Source organism: Mandrillus leucophaeus, unplaced genomic scaffold (assembly GCF_000951045.1).
Source record: "Mandrillus leucophaeus isolate KB7577 unplaced genomic scaffold, Mleu.le_1.0 Scaffold362, whole genome shotgun sequence".
Classification (NCBI taxonomy): Eukaryota; Metazoa; Chordata; class Mammalia; order Primates; family Cercopithecidae; genus Mandrillus; species Mandrillus leucophaeus.
The window spans coordinates 1,343,999-1,362,644 of record NW_012103832.1 but is presented as its reverse complement, the minus strand read 5'-3'; the positions used below and the strand labels follow the sequence as shown (position 1 = coordinate 1,362,644).

Genomic DNA, 18,646 nt, shown 5'->3' with positions numbered 1-18,646 from the left:
CATGAAGCCACTATACCATCTCAATAATCTCTATCACTAAACTTTCTTTTCTGTGAGCAGAATTGATGTCTATCTTGTTTTAACTATTATTTCTAAATTCAGAATTAGCAGCCAAACAATTTATAATAAAAAATTAATTAATAAAAATTAAACAAATACATTTTTAAAATGTGAAGGCCCTGTAAATAAAAGACCTTCTCTGTTAATCAAATGCAAAATAATAAAAGTAATGCCCTTGAAGAAACAACTAAAAGTAACTAAAGAAATAAATGAAACTGCATTCATTAGAAATGCTATATTTTAAAAATCTAAAAAAAAAAATATTGAGTAGTAGCTCATGAGGGAAAGAATAAACTATTCATTTAAAAAAATTAAACTGGGCCTTTAATAGCCTAAAACAGGAAATCATAGCTTAATTATCAATATGTCATTTTTATGTAGGTAAAGATGCTGTAATGACATACAGCATATTCCAAGCCCTTTTTTGTAATGAGAGTTAATAGACACAGGATGATATTCCAGTTGGCTGTAATGTTTCTCCCATAACTTCAAAAGATTTTCCTGATCTAAATTTGGCACTTTTATACTTAATAGTCAATATTGATTTATCACACATTTTACAAATGGAAGATTTTTTTACGTGTTGCTATGGAACAGCATTTCCATCTTTTCCTTGTGAGTTTCTTATGGGAATTTTTTTTCACCATCACTCTCAATCTTGTTGAAAATGAAGCAGAAATTCCTTTAATGATTTTTTATAATAGAATGTAATCTAAATTAACAATATTACAAACACTGACGAGTATTCGAAATGTAATAAAAAATAAATTGCTCTGTTCCACCGTGCTCTACTACAGTCATATTTACATCTATTCATAAGGTAACCAAATAAACTCCTGCTATTTAAGGGATAAAACACGAGCACTATTATACAACAGCATAATTATAGAAAAATGGGATGCTTCCAAGGCATATAGGTTTGACATAGATGTTTGTAATTACACCAAGTATTCTCCTGGCAGGTAAATTTAGCCAGACTACACCAAATACATAATACAGTGCAATTCTAACAGTGTTTTCTAATAATTAATCTAAAATCCCCCCCAAAACAAGTTACATTAAAATGGCTTAAGGAATATTACAGAGTGAATCATCTGCCCCTCTGCATTTTTCCAGGCCCCTAGAACTGGGAAGAGAAAATTAACATCTCCAATTCCTATGGGTACATTTTCAATCTTATGGACACATTTTTACCTCACATTTTGCCACTATAATATTTGAACTACTTTTAGAAAACTAAGAACAAGAAAAACAACGTATTTTATGGGTACCTTGCAACATTTGGAGATGTCGATGACCTTTACATCTAACTGTCAGTTTACAATTTAAACTCCATTCAACATCCAGATGATTGAAAAATATCAATAAGATATGCAAAACTAAACGGAGACATAAGAAATAATATACATTAAAGAGGACCATGTTAAATGTTCATGTAAATAGCCCAATTTTAGGACCAATGAATCAGAGAGCATTAACAGTACACTATTCCTACACACATTTGAAATATTTCAACCCACTAGATTAATGTCAGGGTTAAATATTGCAACAATTTATATTTAACCTCTTTGGATTTTGAATAAAGCTTAAAAAGATAAGAAATGTGAACTAATTTGTCACTGGATTTTCTATTGGGAACTTTTCAATAATTGTTTTCATGTAAACTCCACTAGTAAATATATTGTAGTCTTCAATTTGTGATGACTAAATTGAGATTCAGAAATATTAACTAAGTTTCCTAGTACTGTAAAATTAGTAAATAGTGGTTCCAGGATTCCAAAAAGTATCTGTATGACTGTTGTTTTACTGAAAGTCACACATATTTACTAAGGACTTACGTGTGCAAATTATTTATTAATGTATCTCATTTAATCCTCCTAAGAATCACATCAACTAAGTACTACATCCTCACTTTACAGATGAGGAAGCTGATGCTGCAGACAGGAAAATGATTTTCCCAGATTTCAAAGTAGTATATGAGCAAGCTAGGATGGAAGTCCCACGCCATCTGAGTCCAGAGCCTATGCTCAATCTCACTTTGATATTAAGAGACATTGACTCCAGTAGCTTTAATTTAGGTAGACCAGAAAACCTTTCTTCAAGAACAAGTGAAAATAGAAGGTTGCTGTAACTCTTGGTAAACTGAGCACACATTATTAAATTTTATTCACCATTGTAAAGTTTCCTATACATATTTACATATCTATCAGATTTTTTTTCCTAATTGAAATGGAAATGAAGAATAAAACACAAAGTTATCCTATAATAACAATACCTGGGTTTCTTGGAACTGAATGTGCCTGGGACGAAAAAATAAGAAAAAAAATTGAACCTGCATGTTTGAAAAAAAGAGAGAAGATGGAGAATTCAAAGTTAAAATAAAAAAGGTCTATCTGAGAACCTTCGTAAAACAGAGTGTTCTTTTCCACAAATAGCAGGGAAATGACAGGATATAATCATCAACATATTGGCAGCTTCCAGACATATGTCTTGGGTAGCAAGTTAGATATTTTGACTTTTGTTCAAAGACGGTAAGAACAAATGGGTTATGGGAGTAGATGGATAGGAAAGTTCTCAACATGATTGCCCCGTATGACCAAAGGATACAGTTTATTGGACACTCATCGTCTCTTTCAATTTTTGACTAGAAGGCCTTCTTGCAATTCAGGGGCCAGAAAGCCAAAATCTACATTTACCAGACTCCCTTGCTCTAAGCTTGCAGACAGAGTTTGGGTATACCATCAAGAATTCAGAACCAGATTAAGTGGGAAAAGATGTGCTTGTATTAAGAATTCAGAACCAGATTAAGTGGGAAGAGATGTGCTTTGTAGAGAATCAGTTTTTGTTGGTGCAAATCACAGTATACATGGTTAAGAAACAGATCCAACAGTTTTAGGGCAGGCTTCTTCATCCTTCGATTATAACTAACGTATATTTTTCTTGGACCTTGGTAGGGAGGGTTACTTTGTTTTTCTAATAGAAGAAGCAGTTCTCTTGGTGGGCAAGTGCTGTGATATTATTCTGTATGTTATTCTTGCAGGCATAGCCTTAGGACGTTTCTCTGCAGACTTTACTTTATGTTTTGTAAGGAATTAATTACCTAGAGTAATCCACTTGTGTTTAAACAAGCTAAATGAATTCTATTATCTGTAGTTGAACCCTGACTGATAAACCTTTTCTCCCTTCACTCTCCACTGCCCTCAATGAGGTTCACCTTTAAAGCCAGGCCAAGGAAAGTGAAGTGTAAAGTCAGGACTACTATGCCACCTCTACAGCCCCCACTCTCCAACACTATGCTCCCTCCAGGGAATTACCTGTGGCACCTATAGATGAAAACTGCAGCTTTGTTCCAAAATTATAAATCAACACCAAGAATCTAACTGCCCAGCAAAATTTATATATTGACAGATACTCTTAGCTGCCTCTAAGTATTATCTGTAAATCCATGAGTTTAAATAATGGTTTTCAATTCTATAATTTTAATGAGAGAAAGAGGAATGATGGAAAATAGGAGGGCATTGGTAACTGAAGAGAGAAGTGGCACCATCAACAGAGTGTGAACAATCAGAAGTTACATTCTGCTGAATAAAAACATTACTTGGTACTACTTGAAACATGCAGAAGCTACTCTGAATAATTCATAAAGACTTTAATGTATCTTTATGAAAGTAACTGAAAGTACTGAAAGTAACTGCTATTATAAAAGAGTTTCACACTCAGTATTTAAATTATCAATGTACTTACATTTTAATAAATAACTTTATAAAGTTTAAAACTAAAAGTTGACCGGGCGTGGTGGCTCACGCCTGTAATCCCAGCACTTTGGGAGGCCAAGGCAGGTGGATCACGAGGTCAGGAGATCGAGACCATCCTGGATAACACAGTGAAACCCCGTCTCTACTAAAAATACAAAAAATTAGCCAGGCGTCGTGGCGGGCGCCTGGAGTCCCAGCTACTTAGGAGGCTGAGGCAGGAGAATGTCATGAATCCAGGAGGCAGGGCTCTTACAGTGAGCAGAGACAGCGCCACTGCAGTCTCGCCTGGGCAAAAGGGCGAGACTCCGTCTCAAAAACAAACAAACAAACAAACAAAAGAAACCTAAAACTTTGCTGTTCGACAGTAAATTATGTTACAAGTTCATCTATCCACGTAAAGATAAAATCAAAATCTGCAAAAACCCATGAATACTTAGTTTCATCCTGACATAAATGAAGCTATATTTCACAATACTTACAATCCATTAGACCTTATAACTGTGAGAGAACTGCATATAAAACACTAAACTATATGTTAGGTAAAATATAAATAAAATTCTTATTACAAAACTGATATATTAAAATCTACGTCAAAATTACAATGTGTATGATAAAGATTTGTTCATCTCTCCTTACACACTTAGTTTTCAAGCTAGAAATTATGTGAATACATATTCAATTTGCATCAGTGTATTGTCCTTAATTTCTTAAAAAGTCCAACTTTGTACTTTAGCCTTGGTTGTCACTTTCTTAAGGATATCTCATTGTTTTGAATACTCTTCATGTGATATGCAATATGAGTAAGGTAGGTGAGAAAAAGCAAGATCGCAGAAGGAGAAAAAAAATGAGGAATTACAGGTCCTAAAATTCAAAGAAAAAGATGTTACTGTAGAAAATGTTATGCAAAGGGCGGGAAAACAACATTTTGTTACAGTTTATAAAAGAAACTATGCTATGTGGTTAACCAGAAGGAAGAGTATTGACCTAATAGCATATTAGACTGTTTTAATTCAAACCTACATTTAGACACTTCTGGGAACATTTCACTCCCACCACAAGGATTGGGGAGAGAGAACTCAAACCTTTAAAACTTATGAATTAGAACCCCTACTAATGGATCTCTCTATTAGCCCCACAACTTGCACTCAGATCCTCTAAGAAAATAGGCGATACAATTGAAACTATTCAGTCTGTTTGTTGCTTCCTGAACTATTGAGGGTAACCCTTAAAAGCTTTTCGTCTACCTGGCTAGCTCAAATTAAAACCAGCAAAATATCTTTTTTAAATATTTCTTTTTCTTGTCACTGAACTTACTTTTTACATTCAGATAATAAAACCCAAAATCACATAGCAATAAAAATAAAATAACCAGACACAGAAACTTAATATTGTCTCAATAATATATGTGTGTGCATATGATATAAATACTTATATCATTAAATTATAAATATTAAATATAAATATTCATATTATATAGCATATAAATGCATATATGTAGATACATGTGAAACTATAATCATGAGTCATCTAGTATAATAACAAACCTGCTAGTATACAAAATACCATGAGGTAAATTATAGACACCGTTTATCAATTATCAATTAAGGTTTGGACATACCTTAAATTTTGGTTTATCATAGCAATTTTCACATATTGTATTCCTTAAGTAAAGGAAACGATAAAAACCTAGGATCTCAGTATTCCAATGCACATCTACCACTGCAACTTCTAAACCTCATTCCCAAGAAGCCCCGGGATATTAAATATGTTCAAATATCAATTCCTCTGGCAAGAGTACATATTAAAGATACAACGCCAAGAGGAAATAAATGTATATTGAACTTATCAGGCCACAGGAAACGACACACATTCCAAGATGCTACTGTGGCATTTCATGATAAGGATTTTTGCCTCACCTCATACATTTATACATTCATTATTTTAGGTAAGAGTCTCACTGCAACTCTAATTGCAAAATGAATACAATGCACATAAGACTTCTAACAAATAGCAAATGCTAGAGTTCATAGAAAGGCATCGTATCATAGAAATGTATTTTTATCCTTCCCTAATATTCTTTGATGGAAGTATTTACTTAATTTTGTCATTTCAGTCAATTACGGTATATTTACAAAGTTGGCTTAATTGTCTTTAATTAAGAAATTAGTGTTCATATGTGTAACAATTTGAACATGTAATTATGATACCTAATTATATAATTAGAGTATGTTGAAATGATCAAAATCTTCATTATCTTACTGATTTTAAGAGTACAAGATATTTATTAAGCATCTCAAGCATCACTCACAATATTGCCTTCCAAATTGCTTACTTTCCAAAGTTAACAAGACTTGAAAGACAAATAAAGAGAAGCTAATGACAGAAGTCATGTATCCTACTAGGTCATAAAACAATTTTTGCTTATCACATCCGATGACATATCAAAATGCCTATTAGTAATAGCTCATGTTTCTTCGGATCAATCATTCAATTTATTAATTTATAATATACTCATTACTTAAAAGTTTTGACTGGGAAGAAATTTTTCTTAGTCCTGGAATTATGATACAAAAAAGTTTCAGTGTCTTTTGAAGGAGGAGGTTTCATTGTTTTTGCTTTTTTAGAAACTCATCCTTGAAAGAATAATGTGAACAAACTAATAGCAATTCAGACAGTGTAGGCAGAGGGGTCTTATAAACCTTTCTGTTCCTCACAGTGTTTGCTAAATGAGTAGATTAATAACAGTTATCTTAGTCTGAATCCTTTAAAAAGACCAGAGACTGAAGCAAGGATTAGAGTATTGACATTTTCTTTGAGAGGTGCAAGCTCGGGAAATGAAGATGTGGGAAGAAAAGGGGATGCACAATCTTGTGGCAAGGAAAAATGTGAGGAAATGCAATGAGTGTGTTGTTCGTGATATGCCTTTCTTCTGCATAACAGATTATCTGGAAGGTTTGCAAAGGAAAAACATACTTCCATTGTCATTCCCTGAGGGGAGAAATAATAATAAAAAATTATCTGTCTTACCCCTTCCTGTTTCCCGTACGTCTAGACTCATGCCAAGAGGAACTAACTTTTCCACGTGGCTGAGCTCCATTAGCTGACCCCAGTGGCTGCTCAGGAAGCCATACCTAAAGGCTAAAATTGGCCTTGGGAATTAAACACTTTACCAATGCCAATGAGTGCCTGGGTCCAAGGGTCAAGAAGTGGAGAGTCAAAGTTATGGTTAGAGAAAATGGGTTACAAGCAAAAAACTGTGGGGAGGCAAGAGTGTTATTACAAGACGCTTTTCCAAGACCAAAGCTGAAGGATACACTTAAGCCTAATAGGAAATGTGTAGGAGCAGTTGGTGTTTGAGGAAAGTGATGAGAGATAACAGTGATGAAGGAGACTGAGATTCACATGCTATTTCTGGGATAGAGAAATGCTAAATAGGCAGTATGCTTTCCTCCAATGGCCTTTTAAAACAAAACAAAACGAAAACAAAAAACCTGATTTTGCTAGTGATGTCTTCTCAAATGCCTCCCTAGTTTCTGGGCAAAGATAGATGAAGCAATGATAACACCCCATAAGTGATTACTAAATGAATAAAGAGCCATTTCAGTGCCTTCTGGAAGCAGATAAAAGGATATTGTGTCTTTATACATTAACAAAGTATTAAAATGCCCAATAATCAACTAGTTTGAAAATGTCCCAAATAAGTTAACACAAAATACCAGCTTTTGGATTTTGGAAAAGTTTATTTTCAAAAAGGTTTTTCCTGAACTGGGACATAAAATATAAAGAAAAGTTTCCATGAAAATGCACTCTAACTTTGCTTGCAAAATAAGCCAACCTGTTAGAAACCTTGTAAGGCACCAATTTAATATCTCCCTCTGACCCAGTTCTTAGAAATTTGTTATCAAGTTACCTATTAATATAACTTACTAGTGCAAATACCCTGAATGTGGAGTGCTTATAATATTCAGGTTCCTATAAAAATAGCTATTGCCTCCCCTAAAGTAGAGCAAGTCTTCCCTTTCCCACAACCTAAATCTAATTTAGACAGACTTATTATTAATTCAGAATGCCAGAGAATCTAGTGCATTAAAAAAGAAAGCCTTGCAAAGGAAAAGCCATTCATTTATTGGGCATGAACCAAGAAGGTAAGGTCCTAAAATCTAAAACACCTTAGTTCCCGGATTAAAAAAAAATAAAATAAAATCACATTAAGCAAATTGGAGAACTCTAACTTCTAATATAATCACATGATTTGTAACACTTATGAGAAGCATTTCACACCCAGGTCTCCCAGGCCTTGCCCTTAATGCAGGCTTTCCTTTATACCTCTGAATTCACCTGAGACAATGTAGTAGAAATGATTCTAAATAATGAGTAGGACTTGTAAACATAGTTTTACAGGTAAAAATGATGGCATATTTCTTCTCAGTCACTGAAATGGGGCAAAATGGAAATAAGAATCAAGATATTCTTTTTGGAATGATCACAGATTATCACTTAGCTGCACAAAAATATTATAAATAAAATCTTTGTTATACAAATATATCTGTTCGTAATGGAAGTCGAAGTGTACTGTCAAAAAGTAGCAAATTAAAACTCCATATCCATGTATATAGGATGCACCATTCACCCAGTTCCTCATATCAAAATTCTTGAATCACCTCCATATGCAGCCCCTCAACAAAATTATCCACTGAAAATATATTTGATCTACTTTCTTCTACTATTCTAAATATTCATCTGCTTGCCCATGTCACCATCATCTCTACCTGGACACAAGGTCCAGCTTCCAATCCTGACCCCTCTAATCTATGTCCCACATTGCATCCAGAGTGATCCTATTAAAACACAAGTCACATTCTAACTGCTTAAATCCTCTTTTGGCTTCTCATTGCCCAGAAAATGGAACTCACTCCTGTTCACCAGGCCCTGTATCCTTCTTCACATCTTGTCACCCACCCCCAGTCGCTGAACTCAAGGCAAACCTACTTTCCTGAAAGACACCAAGAGTCCTCGTGCTTCAGAGCCTGTACCCTTTGCTGTCCCTCTTTTAACTTCATGCAAGCCTCTGCCTAAATGTCATTTCATCAGAGTAGGCTTCCCTGAACACTCTATTAAAAATAGCAGTTCCTATTATTCCCAATCACCACATCTACTCTAATTTTCTTCAGCACCCTTACCAATATCAGAAATCAGAACATACATGAATCAGTGTATTACCTGTATTTCCCTAAAAAATATAACCTTCATGTGGGCTGAGATTGTGTAGGTCTTGTTGATTGCTTTATCCCAGCACAGTGCCTCACACTTAGTAGGTGCTTAATACTCACCTCCCTTCTATGACATGATGCTGTCTTTCTTTAGAATATTCTGGGTAAGTACTGACAAGCAGGAATTATCTTGGTAATGCCCCCATGTAATTCTAACTGGAATCTGTACTCTAAGAAATTCAAGGTCTTATGTGCTTACAAAACAAAAACAAAAACAAAACAACAACAACAAAAAATTACCCATTTAGGAATAGTAAAAACATCAACACTATTAATTAAAATGTTTGTGTTATAAATTACCCTATGGATTTCTCCAAAAAAATGTGGAAATGCTGGGTTCCCAGACAGGTATTTATTCAGAGAAGAGGATTTATGAAAAGACTTTAAAGTTTAGCGGTGTTAGGAAGAATAGAAAGTAAAAGTTCAGGAACAAAAAGGAGATATATTCATTAACTTCTCCGCATATAATTATGTAAAAACAAAATAAAACAACCCAAAAGATACTGTTTTTAGTAAAACTATGACTAATGCAGAGGACCCCAAATAATACAAAATAATTTATAATAATATTTTTTAAATTTATAGAAAGAATGAGCTAAGAGGTAGAAACTTTAATATGGGAAGAAATATCTCAATTTTTGTCATAAATAAATTGTGATCGGCTCTGCAAGGATCTGTTTATTCTTTACCACAAACTCCATTATTGGTATTTATGTGGCTAGGTTTAGTTATTCTTGGACAATTATCAAACATAAATTATATTCCACAAATTTGAGTGCTACTATTGCCACCATAAAGTTTTATTGAGGGCCTAATATGAACCTCATGCTAGCTTGGGGGAAACAAAACATATTATGTGACCCTGATGACCGTAACCTTTACGAAAGTCAAAATTTATTTTAAAAAAAAATGGCTCGATAAGTGCTAAATTAAATTACGGACAAATTCTGTCACATTGCATTAGTTTCCTGGACTAGTATCACTGAGTTGAAACATATTGTTTTAATCATAAATATTTCACTATAGGCTTCTACTGTAACATGTCTAATATAAATTACTGTACATTGTGTAAAATAATTTATAAACTTTCTAAGGGATGAGAAAATCAGCCTTCTCAAAAAGATGTGTTTGCATTGCAAACAAAAGGCAAGTAATATGCTTTGATCAATTTGATGTGAAACATAAAAAGTATCTTTCATATAAAACAGATACCAGGCATACAATTTTAATTGAAGAGAATTTTTGTTACTTCTTAATATTTCAAGGGAACACATACCAAAAGGAGTTGTAAGTCAGTTATTTTATTATTACCTTTGGCTATTTTACTATTACCTTGCAATAAGATAATGAATTTTCCTTTGGGGAAAAAAAAATCTTCAATGCTTAACAAATGAGATCATTCTAAATTAAATTATCTGCCTGAATAGACACTATTTTATTAAATATTTGATTGAATATAAGCTTTTTTGCTCCATATACACAAATGTTATTGCATCCTTGCTTTTTGAAACAACAGGCTTTATATCAAAATTGTATATCATTTTTTAAGGCATACATTTTTTTTCCAGAGTTTAGTAGCAATCTTTTTCTCCATATATTTCAGTCCTTGAAACATATTGTGCACATTCAGTGTTATAAACTTGTCACTCAAATATCTGACACAACACAAAGTGATTTCACCAAAAATAATGGAAGGATAGACACTATTCTTGGTTAGAAACAGTTTTTGTTGTATTTTTTGGGACAGAGTCTCTCTCTGTCACCCAGGCTGGTGTGCAGTGGTGCGATCTTGGCTCACTGCAACCTCTACCTCCCATGTTCAAGCAATTCTTCTGCCTCAGCCTCCTCAGTAGCTGGGATTACAGGCATGCATCACCACTCCCGGCTAATTTTTGTATTTTTAGTAGAGATGGGGGTTTCACCATGTTTGTCAGACTGGTCTTGAACACCTGACCACCTGCTCCACTCACCTTAGCCTCCCAAAGTGCTGGGATCACAGGCATGAGCCACCACACCAGGCCAGAAACATTTATTAAGAAGAATATCGTGCTTGTCATGGTCAGTTTCTTGAACCGGGTTATCGTAATAATAAGTAATAATAAAGAGTAACTAGATAATTAAAAAGTTCAAGAAGCATTGTATTTTGTCAGTGTCTGGGAAAATAGCACCCAATGTGCCTTTCTCTGTGGATGCTCCACTTAGGAAAAGGTACAAATTGGAAATGAAAAGGAACGTGGTATGGGAGGGGAGAGAAAAAGAAGTATTTGAAAAGAAGTCTCAGAAATCATGGATAGAAAACAATTAATGATTATGACTATGGAAGTAGTGCGTGTTTTAGAGTATTGCACCCATAACTGAGAGGTTTTAGAAAAAAATACATTCCCAGAAAGGAAAATGTAAAGAGGAAGCAGTGTGCTAAATTGCTGTTGCTGTCTCCTGATCTCCCAATTAGTGAGCCCTTAGCCAACTCTCTTGAAAGCAAATACCTCTAAGGAGGGTGGTGTCACTTAATTATTCATATTTTATTGCCAATTACTTTAATCATATGGTTTCTTCATAACATTTGGCTGAATTAGCTAAATTTGGAAATGTTATGCCTACCATCCAACAGTATAAAGAGGCACATGTGTAATTTTAGACAATGGGTTATTTGAAGGAAACTTGCTTCAGATATGTTTGTTGAAATAACTGAGGATTTTCAAGTTCTACTTGAAAACTTAACCCCTTTAGGAGAGGATGACCAACCCAGGAGATGGGCTTTCAGAGTTACCTGATGTTGCAAAGTTGATCATTTAAAAGGTTACTTTAATGCTTCCTTAAAGTAGGTATAATTAATTCAACTCTTAGAAACCTTAAGATGGCCTGGGGGAAGGGAAATACCTTAAGTAATCATAACAAAAGCTAAGTCTGTGCTTTAAGGTTGGAGGCACATTCAGGCAAAATGGTGAAACCATTGCTCTCCTGCAGCCTCCATTTACTTTTAGATAAACATCCAAACATCCTCATATTGCCTCAGGCTATTTTCACAGGGCCAACTCCCTGGGACTTAGAAAAATCCTATATATTGCATTAAAATGTCAATTCCTTCACAGGATAGAAGAAATTTAAAAATTATTGTCTTTTTGTGTGTGTTTCTTTCCATTGTCAAAATTTGTTAATGTTAGAAAGGTTTTAGTTGTTTGTTTTAGCAAAGGTGTTTTCTTTACTTAAAGGTCACTCCTTGAACCAAAAGGTTAAGTCATCAGTGAATTATTTGTGGCCCAAATTATTTGTATGAATAATTATGTGAAAAGAGTGGAAATGTTGCCCCAAACACTTTCATCTTCCTACTCTTTTCCTCTGGCTGACTGTCCTGAATTCCAGAATGTTTCATTGTATCATAAAACCCTAGCACATATTTTAGGATTTTTCCACTGAGGTAAAAATAATGTTTAATATTGAATTGAGAAAGTGATGTTTACCTACCAAGAACATTTTTATGTAGGGGAACAAAAACAAAATAGCTAAATTGAAATCCCTTTTTTACCATGAAATCGCTTTGTGATCATGAAGAAGGTACTCTTTTTTTCTAGAACTTCATTTCCACATCAGTAAAATAGAGACAATTACATCCAACATACAAGGCCATTGTGAAGAAAAAATGAGATGGTGCATAGAAAATGAGAATAAGTTTTGTTTTTATTTTCCGTAGTCTCTTTTCTGCTTCCCTGGCACTTCATAAAAACTACTAAGTGTCTTATCCTAATAACCTATTAAGATTGCTACTATTTCATTTCGAATAATTGTTCATACAGATTGTAACACCTTCCCCCACACATATAGGCTTGCAGTTCTGCTTTTCAATAATTATATAATTATTCAATGGTTTGATAAAACATTGCCTTGCATGGAGGATATTAAACTCATGAAACCAAACACTCCAACAATTTCAAGTGGCGACTGGAGACCAATGGTAATAGGACATACATGTGATTGTTTCATCTCTGCCTATAGCTATACCATTATGCTCTGAGTCTTACTTTATGGCTCTGTAAAAAATTAGATGACCACTGCAATTCTTTCTAGCTTAATAATTCTAAAATTTATGATCTATAAATAATCTATTCCTACCCCTTATGATTTTCCCTTGACAGCATTTAGCAGGCTTGATAATAGTTTCTTTATTTAGCTCTCTCTTGTGAGAGATTCTGCTTTTGAGGGGACAAACTTACCTGTTTTGTTAATTATTTATCTCCAACAGTTAGCGCAGCGCCTGACACATAGTAGTGAGAGACAGGACTAACTGGATTTCCTAGGCCGACTAAGAATCCCTAAGTCTAGCTGGGAAGGTGACCACATCCACCTTTAAACACGGGGCTTGCAACTTAGCTCACACCCGACCAATCAGAGAGCTCACTAAAATGCTAATTAGGCGAAAACAGGAGGTAAAGAAATAGTCAATCATCTATGGCCTGAGAGCACAGTGGGAGGGGCTATGATTGGGATATAAACCCAGGCATTCCAGCTGGCAACTGCTACCCTCTTTGTATCCCCTCCCTTTGCATGGGAGCTCTGTCTTCACTCTGTTAAATCTTGCAACTGCACTCTCTTTTGGTCCGTGTTTGTTATGGCTTAAGCTGAGCTTTGGCTCGCTGTCCACCACTGCTGTTTGCCACCGTCACGGACCCGCTGCTGACTTCCATCCCTCCGGATCCGGCAGGGTGCCCACTGTGCTCCTGATCCAGCGAGGCACCCACTGCCGCTCCCCATCAGGTTAAAGGCTTGCCATTGTTCCTGCAGAGCTAAGTGCCCGGGTTTGTCCTAATCGAGCTGAACACTAGTCACTGGGTTCTACGGTTCTCTTCCATGACCCACAGCCTCTAACAGACCTATAACACTCACCGCGTGGCCCAAGATTCCATTCCTCGGAATCCGTGAGGCCAAGAACCTTAGGTCAGAGAACACAGGGCTTGCCACCATCTTGGAAGCAGCCCGCCGCCATCTTGGGAGCTCTGGAAGCAAGGACACCGCCCCCCCGCAACCCCGTAACAGTAGGCAGAAACTACCTGCAGAACTATAATGTACTGGCTTAACAAATGAATAATGCCCAATGTATTATTATAGAGAAGATAATACAAGTCAATTAATTTTAATGTATTTAAGTAAAATTCTATTTACCCTAAAGCAATGTATTTTCTTTATAAGTTATGCACCCTCTGGAATTAAGTGAATAAGCCCGTATGTATCCAATTTTACGTTCTTGCAATTTTTATGTATATATCTGTCTTTTCTACTAAAACGTCTTAGCTATTTGAAGGCTTATCTCTGGCCTCTGCTGTCTAACATATATTTTTGGCCACATATTCTAGAATACTCTATAATTTTCCACTGAAAGAATCTCATTTACATACTTACAAATATAATTGTCTTAATTATTTAAAATTAATTTTGCTTATATCTGTAAAGGTAAACTGAGGCTGGAGCCGAACCAGGAAAGAAGACACAAGGCAAATGGCAGTGAGAATAGCCTTTTATTAGGGCTTGCGAGCGAGGTTCCTGGGTCCAAAGGCGTGGGCCGAGGAAGTCGTGCTGAGGGAGGAGGGTAGGGGCTTCTTATAGCCTGAGGTAGGGAAGTTGGTTGTGCAAACAGGGCCTGGGGGGTCTTGAAACTATTAGGGCAGGAGTTAAGTAAGGGTCACGAGGAAGGGGTCTTTGGAAACTGTTAACGGAAAGTGCTGTTTACGAACTTGTGGAACGCAGGTGAGCTACAGGTCATGGAGGAGTGTGGTTGCCCAGTCGGAACTCTGACGCATGTGAGTCTGCAGGTGTGTACGACGGTGAAGGGAGTCTTTAACAAAAGGCCTGCTACGCCGGGTAACGCTGCCATGTTGGGTCTAGATTCCTGCCTAACAATATCCTTTTCATTTGACTCTTGTATCTGTGTCAATACTGATTTCCAAAGCTTCAGAAAATAGAGTCAGCCTTTATGGCAAACATATTGTTGTCTAGGTTATAGCACACAGACCAGCTGGTATTTTTCAATGACATGTCATCATGATTAAAGGTGTAGAAGATGCTATCCTGTGAAAAGGTTTTGAAAATGTGGGTTCTGTGTCTGTATATTTTTATATACACATCCCAAAACAGTATTTTGTTCCCATGTTCTCTTAGAACAAGACCATTTATATGTGAATTTTCTTCCACCTCTTCCATCCCTAAGACAGCAAGACTAAGTCCTCCTCTTCTCTTCCTCCTCAGCCTATTCAATGAGAAGACAAAGATAAAGACCATTATGATGATTCACTTCCACTTAATAAATAGTAAACATATTTTCTCTTCCACATGGCTTTCTTTTCATTTCTTTTTTGATTTGTTTTTGAGACAAAGTCTCATTCTGTCACCTAGGCTGGAGTGCAGTGGTGCAAACATGGCTCACCACAGCCTCGACCTCCCAGGCTTAAGCAATCCTCCCAATTCAAGTCTCCTGAGTAGCTGGGACTACAGGCACATGTCATCATGCCTCGCTAATTTTTAAATTTTCTTTTGTAGAGATGAGGTGTCCCTGTGATGATCCCAGGCTGGTCTCGAACTCCAGAGTTCAAGAGATCCTACCCCCTTGGCCTTATGAATTTCTTCATAACAGTTTCTTTTTTTTATCTTCTTTTATTGGGTATAATACATACAACATACAGAATATGTGACAATTTATGTTGCTGGTAAGGCTTCTGGTCAACAGTAAGTTATTAGTAGTTAAGCTTTGGTGAAGTCAGAAATTATACATGGGTTCTCGACTGTGTAGGGTCCATGGCCCCTACCCACTGGGTTCTTCACGGGTCAACTGCACAATTAATTCATGATATAGAGGGAGAAGGATAGAATAAAGGACTTCAAAGTTCCTTCCTAACTCTAAACCACTATGAAATAAGAAAATCTTTTATGTCCTGACACAGAAAATTGTTCAAGACATAATTTAAGTGAATAAAAGTAAGTTGTAAAACTGTAGGTACACAGTGGTAGTATTTTTTGTAAATATATAGGATTTTAAATTTATTCTTATTTCTAACAGTAAAAAAAAGAAAAAAAAAGGTAAAATCGTTCATTACCTAGTCGGAAATTCACTCAAATATGGCAACATCCTATTTGTAACTGCGACCATTTGCTTGAGAAAATAATGGTAATCACTTACAGAGGTCTCCATTCAAGCATTTAAAAAAAATAGTTTTATGAACATTAACTTATTTAATATTCACAACAACCCTACAAAGTGATTGTCATTATCACCTCTTTTTGCAGATGAAGAAATTGAGGTAAGAAAAGCAAGTTTCTTGCTCAAAGCCACATAGAGCTAATGATTAGTGGAGATGAGCTTCACAGAGAGATTCTTTGGCTCAGAGGCCAGTTTTCTCCAAGTCCACTTCCTACACTATGCTGCCCTATGCTCTTCACTCAACAGCCCACTCCAAACAGTAACCTGATATTTATGCTAATCAACAATTTGATTTTATATTTACTTTCTATCCATTTATTTTACAAATATGCTTTGAACACCAATTATGTGCAAAACACAGCTTTATCTCCAGTAATTGATGAGTCCAGCTTTTCAGTTTGTTCCCATTAATAGCTAGCCCAAAATTTATCAGTCCTTCTCAGGATCCTGATCTCATCATTTCACACCCATTTCTAACATCAATATTGGTAGAAAATAAGAGGCATTTGTAGGCTGCTAGTAGAGATACAAGGACACCTACTTCAATACCCTCCAGAAGGCTGCAATTTCCCAAACTCCTTTCTTGCAACTCAAAATGCTCATGTATTAGAACAAGTACTGTATGCATACCTACAGTGAATTGTTAGAAGAAACTACTGACAGGTATAGGAGGTTGAGCTAGATGACTCCTGAGGTTCGTCCAGATAAGTGTGGGAAGAGCCAGTTACTTACTATCTCTTGCCATGAAAAGAATAGCACTTTCCCTGGGAATGAAGACTAGTAATAAGGTCAACAAACTGCAAAAACCAAATGACTCCTCCCTTCATTTTTTAAATAAAAGGTGTATTTAAAGATGTATTAAGGTTCCCAAAGGAAAGAAGAAGAAAGGTTAACAGGAAAGAATAAAAACCCTTTAATTCTGAAGCAGGTAATGAAACACAAACACACATACATACACACACAAGGACGTATCAACAAAAAGCCAGATGATCCCTAGGAGTATAATAGGTAGCACAGGGTGAGACTGCAGTCCTGGGTTTGGAGAATAGGAGATTCTCCATAATCTACCCGATGCCTATGGCCAAAGCAAGAAGTTACTGCTATATTGTGCAATCCTCAGTTACCAGATGGGCATTGCACACATTTTTCTGTTGTTGGTGTGTTTTTCTGTGAATAAAAATTACTTTCTACCATGTAATGTTAAGGATCTACTTCAGGCTGTATCTTAACCAGTATCTTTTGGTCTCAGGACCATTTTGGACACAAGGAAAATTTAAACCTTGCAGGACAAGAGGTGCTGCATCTGCTGAACCTGCATCTTTGGGATAAGGATAGTATTTAAACCAAGGAGTCAGCTGTGGAACTCCTCCAGGTGTGGAGACAGAAATAAATAGGTGTGTATATCCCATGGTGCTGATATAGTTTCGGATTTTCTTTTTCTTTTTTTTTTTTTTTTGAGACAGGGTCTCACTGTGTCACCCAGGCTGGAGTGCAGTGGTGTGGTCTCAGCTCACTGTAACCTCTGCCTCTCAGGTTCAAGCAATTCTCCGGCCTCAGCCTCCTCAGTAGCTGGAAGTACAGGCACCTGCCACCATGCCCGCTAATTTTGTAATTTTAGTAGAGCTGGGGTTTCACCATGTTGGCCAGGCTGGTCTCGAACTCCTGACCTCAAACGATCTGCACACCTTGGCCTCCCAAAGTGTTGGGATTACAGGCATAAGTCACCATGTCCAGACAAGTTTCATTTTTTTAATATCAGTACATGTTATTATTATTATTATTACTTTAAGTTCTGGGACACATGTGCAGAATGTGCAGGTTTGTTACATAGGTATACACGTGCCATGTGGTACACCCATCAACTCGTCATCTACATTAGGTATTTCTCCTAATGCTCTCCCTCCCCTAACCCCCTACTACCTGATAGACCCTGGTGTGTGATGTTCTCCTCCCTGTGTCCATGTGTTCTCATTGTTCAACTCTCACTTATGAGTGAGAACATGTGGTATTTGGTTTTCTGTTCCTGTGTTAGTTTGTTGAGAATGATGGTTTCCAGCTTCATCCATGTCCTTGCAAAGTACATGAACTCATCCATTTGTATGGCTGCATAGTATTCCATGGTGTATATGTGCCACATTTTCTTTACCATTCTATCATTGATGGGCATTTGGATTGGTTCTAAGTCTTTGCTATTGTGAACAGCGCTGCAATAAACATACGTGTGCATATGTTTTTATAGTAGAATGATTTATAATCCTTTGGGTATATACCCAGTAATGGGATTGCTGGGTCAAATGGTATTGTTAAATAAGTGAAAAAATAAAGATAGAAAATAAATATAACATATATTATACAAGGAGTAGGAGAGTAAAAAC

The 18,646-nt window shown here is 36.1% G+C and overlaps 1 protein-coding gene across 1 annotated transcript in view; it reads right to left on the bottom strand.

Annotated features, from left to right (window-relative positions):
• The window catches only part of MDGA2 (MAM domain containing glycosylphosphatidylinositol anchor 2), a 916,950-nt gene that overhangs the window by 429,663 nt on the left and 468,641 nt on the right, over positions 1–18,646 (bottom strand). The gene's annotated exons all lie outside the window — the stretch shown is intronic.